Source organism: Hyperolius riggenbachi, chromosome 1, assembly GCF_040937935.1.
Source record: "Hyperolius riggenbachi isolate aHypRig1 chromosome 1, aHypRig1.pri, whole genome shotgun sequence".
In the NCBI taxonomy this organism is placed as follows: domain Eukaryota; kingdom Metazoa; phylum Chordata; class Amphibia; order Anura; family Hyperoliidae; genus Hyperolius; species Hyperolius riggenbachi.
In genome coordinates this window covers 547,090,516-547,106,706 of record NC_090646.1, presented here as the reverse complement: position 1 = coordinate 547,106,706, position 16,191 = coordinate 547,090,516, and the positions used below count along the sequence as shown (strand labels likewise).

Sequence of the window (16,191 nt, the reverse complement as noted above, 5' to 3'; positions counted from 1 at the left end):
AAGCATCTGCAAATGTTGATAACAGGTGGTCTATGAGGGGCCGAATTTTGTGGAGCCGGTCATAAGCAGGGTGGCCCTTTTCATGACAGGTTTTGTCGTCGTTGAAGTGCAGGAAGCGCAGGATGGACTCAAATCGTGTCCTGGACATGGCAGCAGGGTACAAGGGAACATGATGTACTGGGTTCGTAGACCAATACGACCGCAGTACATTCTGTTTCATTAGTCACAAGTGAAGGATAAGGGCCAAAAAGATTTTAATGTCGGAAACTTGGACTGGTTTCCACCGGAAAGGCTGGGCATACATGCTCTCCGGGTGCTCGGTGATGAATTGTGTGGCTTTACAGTTGGTCTCAACCACAATTAAGTCCAAGAGAACCTGGGTGATGAACAGCTGCAAAAAGTATAGGGCCGTTCCTAGATGAGCTGTCGCCACCTAGACTCCAGACTGGGCGGTGAAAGGGGGCACTACGGTGCGGCGGAATCAGGGGATTGCCAATCTGGTTGTGCCAGCACCTCTGGGAGTCTATGGGTACTACGGGCCCGTCTTCTTCTTGGTGGCTGTGACGGGGGTACTTCTGCACTTGCCACCGTACCAGTTTCAACTTCCATGCTGACGCTCACCACTTCGCCAGGGTCTACAGAAGTACTGGTACCAAGTCCAGGAGATGCTGCGCTGCCTGCCTCACCAAGAAAACTATCAACAGCGCTAGCACCACCCTGCTGCCCTTGAGGCGGATCCTGCGCCACCTGCGGTCTAACGAATTGGGGTCTGGTACGCCTGGCTCTAGCCGGGACCAAAGCCTCGTCATCACTTTCGGTCAGGGAACCACTGCTTTCTACAGGTTCAAATTCGGACCCGGAAGATTCGACGGATGATTCTTCCCAAAAGAACTCATCCGACTGGTCCATGTACCTGTATACCTCGTCATCGGAAAGCCCCCTTCTTGCCATTGTGGATTGCTAAATTTATGGGGTTTTCCTCCGAGACTACCCAGAAAAAAAGAGCACCTACCTAGCAAAAAGGGAGTATATGAGAGGTATTGGGGTTGGTGGGAAGTGGGGTCTCAGAGGCAATCAAACAATCACGGGACAATCAAATACAATTACAGCAAAATCGACTCCAATCACAGCACAAGCAAATCTGATGCACTCGGAAGGTGGTGGTTGGAAGTGGTGGGGGGGAGGGTGGGGTTGGGTGTGGCGGGAAGTGGGGTCTCAGGCAATCAAACAATCACGGGGCAATCGAAGCCGATCACGGGACAATCAAATACAATTACAGCACAATCGAATCCAATCACAGCACAATCAAATCTGATGCACTCGGAAGGTGATGGGGGGAGGGTGGGGTTGGGTGTGGCAGGAAGTTGGGTCTCAGAGGCAATCAAACAATCACGGGACAATCGAAGCCGATCACGGGACAATCAAATACAATTACAGCACAATCGAATACAATCGCAGCACAAGCAAATCTGATGCATTCGGAAGGTGGTGGTTGGAGGTGGTGGGGGGGGGGGGGGGGGGAGGGTGGGGTTGGGTGTGGCGGGAAGTGGGGTCTCAGAGGCAATCAAACGATCACGGGGCAATCGAAGCCGATCACGGGACAATCAAATACAATCGCAGCACAATCGAATACAATCGCAGCACAATCAAATACAAGCGCAGCACAATCGATACAATCAAAGCACAGTCAAATACAATGCACTTGGACGGTAATTGGGGGGGGGGGGGGCCTGAGGGCGATTTGAGGGGGTGGGGGGTTGATCAGGAGCCCGCACGGGGCAGACTGAGTCCTGATCTGATGAGAGGCAGACACAGGGGGTTACTGATCGCAGATCAGTTAGTGATTGCTGGGGAGGACAGATGTAAACAAAGAGCAGGGGAAGTAGTCAGGAGGGGGGTATGAGGGCAATCGAGGGCCTGGGCAGGTGATCGGTTACCCCCGCGGGGCAGTTAGGGTCTGCTCTGATGGGTGGGGGTGCTGAGGGGTGATGGACAGGTGATAGACAGGTGATCAGAGGGGGATCAGAGGGGGATCAGGGGGTAAGGTAGCTGTATACAGATGTATACAGTATACAGGGGGGTAGTCTGGGATGGGGTCTGGGGGTGATCTAAAGGTAGGGGGGGGATCAGGGTGACTAGGAGGCAGTTAGGGACCTAAACTAAGGGGCAGCGTCGCTAGTTAGTGGCAGGTGGGGGGGGGGGTGGGGGTTTTGCAGGGGTGCAAGGGTGCTGGGCAGGGGTCTGCTGGGGTGATCAGGGGGGTATGAGGCCTGGGGTGGGAGATCAGGGGGGCTGTGGGTAAAAAAAAGCAGTGTGGCTTGTAACTTACAAAGTGCTTCCTCCTCGCTGGTGGTCTCTGCAACAATGAGACCACTAGGCGAGGAGGAAGCACGTATAAGGCACTTTGTTTACCTAACAAAGTGCCTTATACATTCTGATTGGCCCCATGCACGGATTCCTCCGCTCGCCGGCTCTGCTAAGTGGCCGGCGAGCGGAGACAAAATGCCGGGCTCCTGGCGGAGGATCGCGTCACTGATGACGCGATCGCTCCGCCCATGCCCCTACAAGGACCGCCACCTTTGGGCATGAGCTGGTCCTTGTGGGGTCCACTTCCCGGCCGCCTCTGTGCGTTAGGCGGTCGGGAAGTGGTTAAGATAAACTGGAACATTTTAAACCACAAAAACTTAACTTGTATATTCTGTATAGTGTAAAAAAAACCCCACAATTAAATAGAATTGTTAAAAATCAGTATTGTTTCCCTTTAAACTTGCTGTCTTTGTCAAGCTGTATAAGAAATGTGATGTATATCCGTTCTGTGTTTGTTTCTTGCACCAGTTTCATTTATATAATGCAAATGTTGTTTTGCCTTAGCTTCCTTTTCTTTAAATATACATTGAAGCATGTCACATTTGTCCATCCAATTTCCTGTATCCTTCATTGTAGAAGGCTGTGCTTTTGCCATTGGCATATTTCATCAAGGTATCTGGGTAATGACACAGAAGATTTGTGAGCCATCATTTCCAGTGAGGATTGCTTCCTGCCTGGCACTTGACAATGTAATCTCCCTGGGCTCCTGTGACAAGGATCAGGCTCCTGCTCGGCTTCTGACTCTTACAAATGATGCATCACATTTGGCTCCGTGCAGGACACATCCTGGTGGTCAGTGTCACATGAAATGGACATGCCCGTTCATAGAGACACATATATTTATAGTGCCATGTCTGGCTGCACATGTGTGATTACAAATCATTCTCTTGACATGATTTGTGTCATCAGTAGGTCCTGTGTGATCTGAGTTATCACTCCTCAGGAAATTGCTTTCTGTAAATTCGTATTAACATGGCACAGCAGTTCCAGACTTTATGTATTCCTGAGAAAAATGCTCTCTGCTTTTGAAATTTCAGATCTGATTTCATTGTTCAGTGTTAGCAGCAGGCTGCAGTCTGAATTCGAGATGCAAAATTATGTCCTAAATGAAATGTACTGCTCACCTTTAAAGGGAACCAGTGGCAATGTTATATTAAAGAGAATCTGTACTCTAAAATTCTTACAATAAAAAGCATACCATTCTGTTCATTATGTTCTCCTGGGCCCCTCTGTGCTGTTTCTGCCACTCTCTGCTGCAATCCTGGCTTGTAATTGCCAGTTTTATACAGTGTTTACAAACAAAAGACATAGCAAGTGATAGGATGAGAGTAGCTCAGTGTGTGAGTCATACAGAGTGTGCAGGGGGCCTGGAGAGGGTGTGTATAGCTTCTATCCAATCACAAGCAGCACAGCACATTCCAGCCTGACTGCCTGAGCTCGATAGAGGAGAGAAGATTAGATCATATAACAGAGATAACACAGCCACTGTGCAACTAGGAAAGGCTGCAGTAAGACAGAGCACATTAGAACAGCTATAGGAACTTATAAAATAGAAGAAATAAGGCTCAACATTTTGTTACAGAGTCTCTTTAAGTCTAGCGACATTATGTATTAGTCTTTTACAGAGCCACCCATTGCGTTTTCATTTTTATTAATAGTACATTGGGAACACTGAATGCTGGAACTATGAATTTGTAAATGATAACTTTCTTCAGTAAGTCTGGAATAGCCACGCCTTTTCTATGTTTTAAGAGAATAAGCTACCCATAGTCTAGGTTGATCAGGTAAAATATTAACATCTTCCAGATATTAATGATTTTCCTATTCTACCACTTTCTATCTTAAAGATATTCAATAATATTCTAATCTCGATCTCATGACTGCTGGCTTTTTATAGTGCCTGATAAAGTACAAGCGTACATGCAAAAAGGGTGCCAAAAATGTGGTCGCTGGAAATGGCCACTAGTAGAATATTGCTAAACTTACTGATAATCTACTATTTTGTAGTGTTCATTTTGATAGTAAAATGTCGGTCAATGGCACAGATATTTTACTGCAGCTAAACCCAACCCTATTCTACACAGAACCCTCTACCAGTGCCTAACCAACCCCCCTTTAGGTGCCTAAGGGCCTGTTCTGACTTTCATTGCGTCCGTTTCTATGCGTGACGCACAGAACTGCGTGCAGCAATGCGGATGAGAAACGTATGCGTCTCATACACATACATGTGAAGGAGGCAATTAGAAAACATTAGTAGCCGTTTCTATGCGGAAAGTCTGCCTGTACGCGTTCTGGAAAAACGGCTAGGAACGCACATAGTCTAAACAGGCCCTAATCCTAAACAACCTTTTTGCTGATCACTAACCATAATACCCCCGATGGCTAATTGTAACCACCAACCCCCCTCACCAATGCCTAACATTTCAAAACTGACATCTTACCTTAAAAGACCCCCGTTCCCCTGGCGCCTAACTTTCACTGTTTACTATATCCAGAGTCAGCATCACCTAGGGGCCAAAAAATATGTTTACCATAACAGTTTTATTATATCAGCGTTTACTATACCAGGCGTTGCTCCCATAGACTTATAATGGAGATGGGTCGGGACCTGGAGAGGTAGTTTACTATACCCGAATGTTTATTATACCCAAGCTTATTATTACGAGATTGTACTGTACTTCAGTTTAGGCAAGTTGTGTTTCCCTTTGAACATAACTCCATCAGAAACTGCTCGTTCAGTTCAGGGCAAACCATTTTCATATCTGTGTTGGAGACTTGCAGGAAGATTTCTTTACAAGCACATTCGTGTAGCTGGAATTTATTGAGCTCTGTATATGCCACTATAAATGCTCCAATATTAAAGTGAGGACATGTTTACATGGCTTCATAACAAGTGATAAATGGAGGAATTCTTGTGGTGAGGTCTAGTCACCCAGGCTCCGATAAACAAGCATAAATATCCATTGGATGTTTCCACCCACCACCATCCATCAGAAAAATGAAATTCAGCTTTAGATGGCCTTGACCTTTTTGAAGTATCTCTTCATCCAGATGTAGGTCCCCATATTAATCTCCGCTTAGCCACATCTTGTAACAGCAATTTGCACTTGGAATAGAGGGCTGTTTTGTGAATGGTGCTCTCAGCCCTTCAAGACTAGAAAGGCTACACTTGTCAGACTAAAGCTGCTCACATGAATTAAACCTTCGGGATTCTGTTGTGAAGAAGTAATCATTCTTTTCTGTTAGTCTCTGCATATTATAAGGAGAAATTGTACATATTATATCAAGAAGTTTTAAATCAGGATGATACCATTTATTGGCTAACTAAAAATGAATAAAAATAAGCAAGCTTTCGGCCTTGCAGCCTTCGTCGGGCTTATATCAAATCGCTTACCTTAAACAGATTCAAAAGCGCCTACTCACTGACTAACTAAAGGGGCCCATACACAGGTCGATTTCATCTATCGATCGATCGATTCTATAGAATCGATCGATCGATCAGAAATCATTTCTATCAAATTCCCCATTCGATCGATTTGCAGCCGATTTTCAATGGATTTGTTCTATCTGACAGGATGGAAAATCTAGGTCGATCTGCTGCTGGCAGCAGATCAATGGCCCATAGAGTTGCATTGGATCTAATGGTCCAATAATGTATTTAGATCGATTTCCAATAGATTTAATTCTGAAATCTATTGGAAATCTGTTCCTAGTGTGTGGCACACATCAGATAGATTCCTGTCAGATTCGACCTGACAGGCATCTGACAGAAATCTGATGGTCGAATCTGCTGTAAATCTATAAGTGTATGGCCACCTTAATTGATAACATTGCAGACAACAGAACAAATTATCAGATTGCTATGCAAACAAAGTAGAGAAAGGGTTCTGATCCCCACTTGGACTTGACAGGCATCTGCCAGAAATCTATCTGATGGTCGAATCTGCTGCAAATCTATAAGTGTATGGCCTCCTTAACCCTATCAAGACTGGGAAGTACAGACCAGCTGCCAGTCAGGCGTGGAAAAAGGCCAATAATTGTTGCTTTTTTGCAGCTACCGGTAATTACTCCTGCAGAGAGAGGGCAGGCTCAAGCTATCTGTATTGAAACGTAGTGCAACACAGAGTACAGATTCCAAACAAGAAAAGTAATGCATCTTGCCTTTAAAGAGAACCTGAGGTGAGAGAGATGTGGAGGCTGACCTGTTTATTTCCTTTTTAAATAATGCACATTGTCTGGATCTCCTGCTGAACCTCTGCCTCTAAAACGTTTAGGGCCTGTTCAGACTGTCAGCGTATGAAGCACGCGTATAAAATCAAAGAAACGCAAATTGAAAAAGCATGCGTTTTTCTTGCGTTCTAATGCGTTTTCTATTGCGTTTTGCACACACATGTGACCCAGGGGGAAAAAAAAAGAATTATGGGAAGCGCAGAGGAAAAAAGTACGCTAAAAACGCAATAGTACGCGTTTTTGATACGCGTCCATAGACTTTCATTGCGTCCGTTTCTATGCGGACGCACAGAACTGCATGCAGCAATGCGGATAAGAAGCGTATGCTTCTTATACACATTCATGTGAACTAGCCCATTCAAAAGCATTAGGAGCCGTTTCTATGCGTATTTGGTACCCGTACGCGTTCCCTGAAAACGCCTAGGAACGCGCATAGTATGAACAGGCCCTTAGTCATAGACCCCGAACAAGCATGCAGATCAGATGTCTATGACAAATCCAACAAGATTAGCTGCATGCTTGTTTCAGGTGGGTGATTTAGACCCTACTTACCAGAAAGATCAGCAGGACTGCCAGGCAACTGGCATTGTTTAAAAGGAAAAAAAATATTGCAGCTCCCATTGGTCTCACACCTCTGGTTCCTTTTTCCCGTTTTCAAATTCAGAGCAGCCTGGAAGTTAGTTTCAAAAATATTTTTGCAGCCTTGATACATGTTTATAGCAACTTTATAGCAAGAGTGGAACTTTAATTAACTTCTTTGGAAGAAACCTTTTTTTTTTTTCATTTATCAAAATTTAGTACGTCAGTCACATTGTAGCAAATTATATAACAATTTCCACTTATATATACAAAAAGGTAACTTCAAGTGTAAGTTAGTACTGTACCAGTCATTCATTTTCTAATGTAATACTGTTTTATTAAACTTTTGTACAAATGGTTCCATTCAGAGCTGAGGTACACAGTGTCAGACTGGGAGCTGGAAAAGCTGAGGAAATCCACTTGCTGGCCAAGCAGCAGTAGTCAGGTGTTGCTGCTCACAGTGAAGACTTGCTGCATGTTTCTATTGGTAATAATAACACAGGGTTACCGCTGCTTGGCCAGCAGGTGCATTTCCTCAGTTTTTCCACCTCCTAGTTCGGCACTGGAGGCACGTGTGTTAAGGCCAGGAGTAGAGCAGGTGAAACATTCACTGCTTATGTGCCTTCGTTATTGATGTTAAAAGAACGCCTCACACCTGTAAAATTGCACATTAAATTAAGAGAAAATAATGTTGACAATTACAAAAAGGGCGAAGGAGGGCGGCCCTGCTCATAGCTGCTTTAGTGCCCAGCACCCACTGCCACCTGACACCGTGGACACATCCTGGTACGCGGAACTTTGAATATTTACACAGCTTGTATGTTATGCTTTAGCCCAATTTTGATTGAATCCGTTATCAGCAGCGTCGGTCTCCTTCTCCCTCTTTGTAATTATAGACTGTCTGCCATAGTCTGAGCACGCTGGGATACACTGCCGAAGTTCCATGTTGCCCCCTGCTATAGCCACCACACACATCACAGTAGTGCCAGCAGCTCCTTTTTTCCTTTCCTTTCCTTTGATGAAAACAAAGTTGAGGTGATTAAAATGTAAATTTCTCACAAACAAATTTTGTTTGTGTGTGGCCAGGTGATGTAATTCTAGTGTGGCAATTGAGACTTAAGGTACGTACACACGTCTGATATTTCTAAAGACTTGTCGTTCAAACCGGTTGTTAGACTGATAGCAGCAGTTCTCACTGATGCGCTTGGCAGATCCATGGACTAACTGTCGTTCAAACGACAGTTAGGTCCGTACATGCGTACAAACGACTTGTTGTTTGAAAGTCTATTAGTTTGACACTAATAGACTTTCAAGCAACAAATCAATTGATCAGTCATTTGATCTAGTCCATTGTTCTATCAAGTCCATTGACCAGTAAAACAACATGCAAATTAGCTGTAATTAGCAGTTCAAACATTTTGTCATCTGTGTGTACAAGGAGTCTGAACGACTTTTTGTTTGGCAAGTCGTTCAAAGGTTCGGTTAGAACGACAATCTGGCATAAAATCAGGCGTGTGTGTGCACCTTTAAGGGGCTCATACTTCGGTCAATTTCAGCGATCGATCGATTCTATGGAATCGGTCGATTGGAAATCGATTCTATCAGATCGTTGGATTTGTGGCCAATTTTGATCGATTTGATTTATCTGACAGGTTGGAAAATCTGGGTTGATTTGCTGCTGGCAGCAGATCAATGGCCCATAAAGTTACATTGGATCTAATGGTCCAATAATGCATTTAGATCGATTTCCAATAGATTTCATTATGAAAACTATTGGAAATCTGTTCCTAGTGTGTGGCGCACATCAGATAGATTCCTGTCAGATGTGACTTGACAGGCATCTGACAGAAATCTATCTGATGGTCGAATCTGCTGCAAATCTATAAGTGTATAGCCACCTTTATGCAAATATGTTTTAGCTTGGTTAGACTACTGCTAGCCCTAATGCTACTAAGTAGTGCAATTGAATCTGGCCCATGGTAGCAACACTTGGTTTTGATCTTGCAAATCCAAACATCCTTAATAAAATCTATCCCAGTTGTGATTGGTGGGCAAAAGTAAATAATACTGTTGGTGAGTTTTTGGAGCTTTGGCACTGGATCAAGCGGGCGGAGGGAGACAGGGGAAGCCCCACGTGTGTAAACAGGTTGCTGACACAAAAGCGAGGCGCACAACCTCCTTTACCGCTAATCATATAGCCAGCCTCAGGGCATAGTCAATCAACAGGGGGCAGGAGTGTGGCAAGGCTGAAATATTAAACACGCCCTCCAGTGAATGAACTGCCTATGTAAATGGAGACAAACTGTCTCCAAAGTGACCAAATAAACAAAAACAGGTAAACGGAATGACAATAACTATCTCAGCACACCTGAGTCTAAACCACACCTTTTACTCCATAATTATTACAATGAAGATAGAGGCAAAAGGCAAAAATGGCAGTAACACCACTGGAGGAACGCATAACATTTCATATCATGAAATATACTGTATACAGTAATAAACAATGAACTCTCAATTTTGTAGTTGGGGGGGGGGGGGGGGGGGGGGAGACAGCCATCTGTCAGTTCTACATCATTACGGTTCTTTGTCCTACATTTTTGGTTAATCATGTAATAAAGAGCATTATTTACTACTTCTAGTGGTGCTGACCATCTTAAGTGTTTGGACTTTGCCCAGGCACAGGTGAAGTATTGGCACACCACACTTATCCTTTATCATGGTGCTCCTCCGTCTTGTTTGAATATTGCAAACGGAAGTGACATTTCAAACAACATATGCACAAATTCTGCGGAACAATTTTGTTTAAGCAACATTGTGCACGCTGGCCAACTTCACAATGTCTGCCAATAGTCGTCTGAATTCATATGCCAGTTGGATCGGGCAGAATATGTGATATTTGGTTGAAGATAGGGGATGACTCCTGGTGGTTGTGCCTCTAACCGCCAAGGTTCTGAAATGAGGGACCAGGAGCCCAATGGTGTAGTATCGTTAGGAAAATGGATAGTAGTAGAGTAGTACAATATACTCACAAGGATGGGTTGCACTCCTGCAAACACCGACAGAGCCTACGGGAAATTAACTGTTCCCATTCAGTATTCCAGATCCGCTAAGCAGGTGCTGGCTGGTCGCTCTCCTTGAATGATTGGACACGTAGTGTACAATGCACTACCCCGAAGGGTTAACTATGAACTGGAACAAACTTGTAGGAGGCGCCCAAGGAGTATTTGAACGCTAAATCATAAGGTATAGAAATAATTCTTACCTCTATCAATAAACAAACCACATAGGTAGAAATACTTCTAATGATGCACAAAAAGACTTTGTATATCATTACGGTTCTTTGTCCTACATTTTTGGTTAAAGAGAAACTCCGACCAAGAATTTAACTTTATCCCAATCAGTAGCTGATATACCCCCTTTTACATGAGAAATCTATTTCTTCTCACAAACAAACCATCAGGGGGCGCTGTATGACTGATATTGTGGTGAAACCCCTCCCACAAGAAACTCTGAGGACCATGGTACTCCTGGCAGTTTCCTGTCTGGGAACCTTGCTGCATTGTGGAAAATGGCTGTTTACAGCTGTTTTCAACTGGCAAAAAAGCATGCAGGAGCTACATCACCTGCCAACACTAAAAATGTCACCATGTAATAAATGTCAGAATGTACATCAGGGATTTAAAAGATTTTACAATGGGCATACACTGACTAAATCATTTATACATAATTATTGAAAAAAATGAAGCAATTTTTTTATTACATTATTTTCACTGGAGTTCCTCTTTAAATGTGTCTATATATATATATATATATATATATATATATATATATATATATATATATATATATATATATATATATATATATATATATATATATATATACCAACAGAAATCTTTCCTTAACCTCCCCGGCGTTCTATTGAGATCGCCAGGGAGGCTGCGGGAGGGTTTTTTTTCAATTAAAAAAAAACTATTTCATGCAGCCAACTGAAAGTTGGCTGCATGAAAGCCCACTAGAGTGCGCTCCGGAGGCTTTCTTCCGATCGCCTCCGGCGCCCAGAACAAACAAGGAAGGCCGCAATGAGCAGCCTTCCTTGTTTGGCTTTCCTCGTCGCCATGGCGACGAGCGGAGTGACGTCATGGACGTCAGCCGACGTCCTGACGTCAGCCGCCTCCGATCCAGCCCTTAGCGCTGGCCGGAACTGACTGGTCCGGCTGCGCAGGGCTCGGGCGGCTGGGGGGACCCTCTTTCGCCGCTGCTCGCGGCGGATCGCCGCAGAGCGGCGGCGATCAGGCAGCACACGCGGCTGGCAAAGTGCCGGCTGCGTGTGCTGCTTTTTATTTGAAGCAAATCGGCCCAGCAGGGCCTGAGCGGCAGCCTCCGGCGGTGATGGACGAGCTGAGCTCGTCCATACCGCTCAGGAGGTTAAAGTGGACCCAAATTAAAAATACAATATTTCAGAAATAAAATCTATTTTTTAAATTTATAATAATAAATAGCAGCCTTTTTTCAGCTGCATGATGACAAATATAAAATATTTTACATTTATTGGAGAAACCCCTCCCTTCCTTTCAAATTGCCGGGACAAAATCCGGCAAACTGGTGCAGTAGGTGGTGTCCTGCAATGGAGGAATTGCTAATGGCTGCCCCCTGTATAACCCTAGTAATGAAGAGAAGGGAGAAAAGCATGCACTGAAATGCTCATAGGCTTGAAGGAGTGTTTATTTATCTTTGTATGTGTCAGTGGTGCAACTAAATATTTTTAATTAAAAAAAAATATTTGGTTTGGGTCCGCTTTAAGTGTGTGTGTGTGTGTGTGTGTGTGTGTGTGTGTGTGTGTGTGTGTTAAATTCCGAAGCCAATACTTTTTTTTTTTTTCGTTTTACCATTGTGGTAAAAAATTTTTTTTATTTTTCTATATTTTACAAAGTCACCCAAAGAACCCTATTCATTATCCTTCATTCCTTAACTTGCCCAAAACAATGATCACAAAGCTGTAACTTAATTAACCTATTTGCCTGTGTAGGGAACTAAAGTGCCTCATTCATCAAAGTCGTGCGCTGTTGAGGCTAATTATGTTATTGTTACGCAGCGACTAATCTTTGCAGGTCACTAAATGGCTGTGGCATGTTTATAGAACTTGTTTCAATTGGAGAGAGAGTTTTTCAGAGGTCAGGGGAAGTAGAGGGTAATATGTTTTATAAAAGGGAACAAACAGAATAGTGACTACATTATAAATGATAGCACCCTTTTTTATTCCTGAATTGTGAACCTGTTTCCGGATATGAATATTTATAAAGCCTCTATAGTTTGTATCTTGATTTTGAAACCGAAAGGAGCATCTAAGATGTTAGCCACTATGGGGTTTAATTATTGGCAACCGTTCTCTAAAATGACTGATCCTGTTCTTAAATAGTAACTGTCGGGCATAAAATCAAAAATTAATTCTTTATTTTTATCTGGTAAAGGAGTAATAAGAATGCTAACCAGGCAATCCAAAAGTGAAAAATCAAACTTATTTTTCTTCTCCATAAAACATCGTTCCCCAGTTTCTGTGGCTCTTATTTGTTACATCTGCCGCACAAAGGAAGTTGCAGGGCAAGCGGGGTTTTCTTTTTTTACTTTCCCCTTAGAGTTAACTAATGCAGCCTGATTGGCTGAAGCCTCTTTCATTCCCGGTTTCCCCTCCCACACCTCTGTTCCTCTCTGATTGGCCAATATTTCTCAATGCACTTTCTACTGCAGAGCTGGGTGGGAGTGTCTGAAGACTGGGAAGGGGGCGGGCAATGATACACAGAGTAAGGAAGGAAATTATGTCAGGATTGGCTTCAAGGTACACACAGACAAAATGGAAAATCCTAAGTAGAATTTTCTCTTTTTTTTACTATAGAAAAGTCACTAAAATAAAAATGTGGACAGTGCAATACATACGTTTATGTAAGTAGAGCAAGTATTTATCTACTTATATACAGTATGTGGCTTTTTTCTGAGCTAGTATGGCTGACGGCTCCTCTTTAAAGTGGACTTATAGTCAAACGTCCCCTCTGCTCTAAGACGTTAGCTACACCATGATAAACGTTTATTGCAATGATTTTTCTCTGCTGGGTTTGTTATGAAAGATTAAAGGGGCCCTATTATTTTTGTCCATGCAATTTTTTTTTTGTGTCATTTGAAGTATTCTGTTGTATCAAAGAAATGCTGATTTTGTTAAACGCAGAACAAGCAATCGTGATGCACGTTACATTGGTCATATTTCTATTTTGGGAGAGACTTGTGGGGTCGTGTTTCGTGGAGAGGTACCAACAGATGTGTCCTTGGCAATGTGCATATGTGGATCAGCCTTTTAGCCAGCTAAGTTGTCTGTTCTTAGATCCATCTCTGCTGTAGTGTCCATTAGGTCTTCATAGGTGGCATTTGGTACTTATCTGTCATCTGGGACCATGGAAACTACTTTTTTTTTCCTTTCCCCATCACTCCATGGTTGCAGAGATAATCACTGCAGCTTGTGTTTGCTGGTTGAGCCTTTTGTGTAGTGTACTATGCTACACCCCAAAGTTCTTTCCCACCAAAAGCCTAGTTATTTGTTTCACCAGCAACAGCTTTGTGGAGAGGGGAAGGACCAGCACATTCTATTATCACTACTATGGGGTGGTGTAGTGGATAGCAGGGTGATATCTTAATTACAATGGACATATGCCTATGGTGGGAATTAAATTGTATGCGCCTGCGAGGGACATTTAATAAGAAGACTGTACACTGTGTAAAGCGCTGTAGAAGATGCCGGCGCTATATAAATACTAAATTATACAAATATTTTAGGAAAGTGTAAGCACTTTGTATGATCTTTAAATATGCCTGGCTGATTTTCGCCTGTGAAAGTAATTGTTCAACGTCCATTGGTGCCATGGACATTGTGTCTCTGTCCACTGGGGCCAATGACATGACATTGTATCTATCTCCACTGGGGCCATTGACATGACGTTGTGTCTCTCTCCACTGGGGCCAATGACATGACATTGTGACTATCTCCACTGGGGCCATGGACATGACATTGTGTCTCTCTCCACTGGGGCCATGGACATGACATTGTGTCTCTCTCCACTGGGGCCAATGACATGACATTGTGACTATCTCCACTGGGGCCATAGACATGACGTTGTGTCTCTCTCCACTGGGGCCAATGACATGACATTGTGACTATCTCCACTGGGGCCAATGACATGACATTGTATCTATCTCCACTGGGGCCATTGACATGACGTTGTGTCTCTCTCCACTGGGGCCAATGACATGACATTGTGACTATCTCCACTGGGGCCATGGACATGACATTGTGTCTCTCTCCACTGGGGCCATGGACATGACATTGTGACTATCTCCACTGGGGCCAATGACATGACATTGTGTCTCTCTCCACTGGGGCCAATGACATGACATTGTGACTCTCTCCACTGGGGCCAATGACATGACATTGTGACTCTCTCCACTGGGGCCATGGACATGACATTGTGACTATCTCCACTGGGGCCATGGACATGACATTGTGACTATCTCCACTGGGGCCATGGACATGACATTGTGTCTCTCTCCACTGGGGCCATGGACATGACATTGTGACTATCTCCACTGGGGCCATGGACATGACATTGTGACTATCTCCACTGGGGCCATGGACATGACATTGTGTCTCTCTCCACTGGGGCCATGGACATGACATTGTGACTATCTCCACTGGGGCCAATGACATGACATTGTGTCTCTCTCCACTGGGGCCAATGACATGACATTGTGTCTCTCTCCACTGGGGCCAATGACATGACATTGTGACTCTCTCCACTGGGGCCAATGACATGACATTGTGACTCTCTCCACTGGGGCCATGGACATGACATTGTGACTATCTCCACTGGGGCCATAGACATGACGTTGTGTCTCTCTCCACTGGGGGCCAATGACATGACATTGTGACTACTTCCACTGGGGCCAATGACATGCCATTGTCTCTCTCCACTGGGGCCATGGACATGCCATTGTGACTATCTCCACTGGGGCCAATGACATGACATTGTGACTCTCTCCACTGGGGCCAATGACATGACATTGTGACTACTTCCACTGGGGCCAATGACATGCCATTGTCTCTCTCCACTGGGGCCATGGACATGCCATTGTGTCTCTCTCGACTGGGGCCATGGACATGCCATTGTGTCTCTCTCGACTGGGACCATGGACATGCCATTGTGTCTCTCTCCACTGGGGCCATGGACATCACATTGTGTCTCTCTCCACTGGGGCCATGGACATCACATTGCGTCTCTCTCCACTGGGGCCATGGACATCACATTGTGTCTCTCTCCACTGGGGCCATGGACATCACATTGTGTCTCTCTCCACTGGGGCCATGGACATGACATTGTGTCTCTCTCCACTGGGGCCATGGACATCACATTGTGTCTCTCTCCACTGGGGCCATGGACATGACATTGTGTCTCTCTCCACTGGGGCCATGGACATGACATTGTGTCTCTCTCCACTGGGGCCATGGACATGACATTGTGTCTCTCTCCGCTGGGGCCATGGACATGCCATTGTGTCTCTCTCCACTGGGGCCATGGACATGACATTGTGTCTCTCTCCACTGGGGCCATGGACATGACATTGTGTCTCTCTCCACTGGGGCCATGGACATGACATTGTGTCTCTCTCCGCTGGGGCCATGGACATGCCATTGTGTCTCTCTCCACTGAGGCCATGGACATGACATTGTGTCTCTCTCCACTGGGGCCATGGACATGACATTGTGTCTCTCTCCACTGGGGCCATGGACATGACATTGTGTCTCTCTCCACTGGGGCCATGGACATGACATTGTCTCTCTCCACTGGGGCCATGGACATCACATGGGGCTTGATTCACAAAGCAGTGCTAACCTACTTAGCACGCCTAAAGTAATTTAGGCGTGATAACCTTTGCACTAGTAGGTTAGGAACGTTTTCAGGAATAAAACTTGCG

At 44.5% G+C, this 16,191-nt stretch overlaps 1 protein-coding gene and 1 long non-coding RNA gene across 5 annotated transcripts in view; one reads left to right on the top strand and one right to left on the bottom strand.

The window, feature by feature from the left end:
* COMMD10 (COMM domain containing 10) overlaps positions 1-16,191 on the top strand; it is a 528,807-nt gene that overhangs the window by 46,386 nt on the left and 466,230 nt on the right. The gene's annotated exons all lie outside the window — the stretch shown is intronic.
* Positions 5,170-8,394, bottom strand: LOC137557023 (uncharacterized). The gene is made up of 2 exons (XR_011029520.1): positions 8,306-8,394; positions 5,170-5,616 (listed from the first exon to the last, which is right to left on the bottom strand). It is a non-coding gene; the product is annotated as an uncharacterized lncRNA (long non-coding RNA).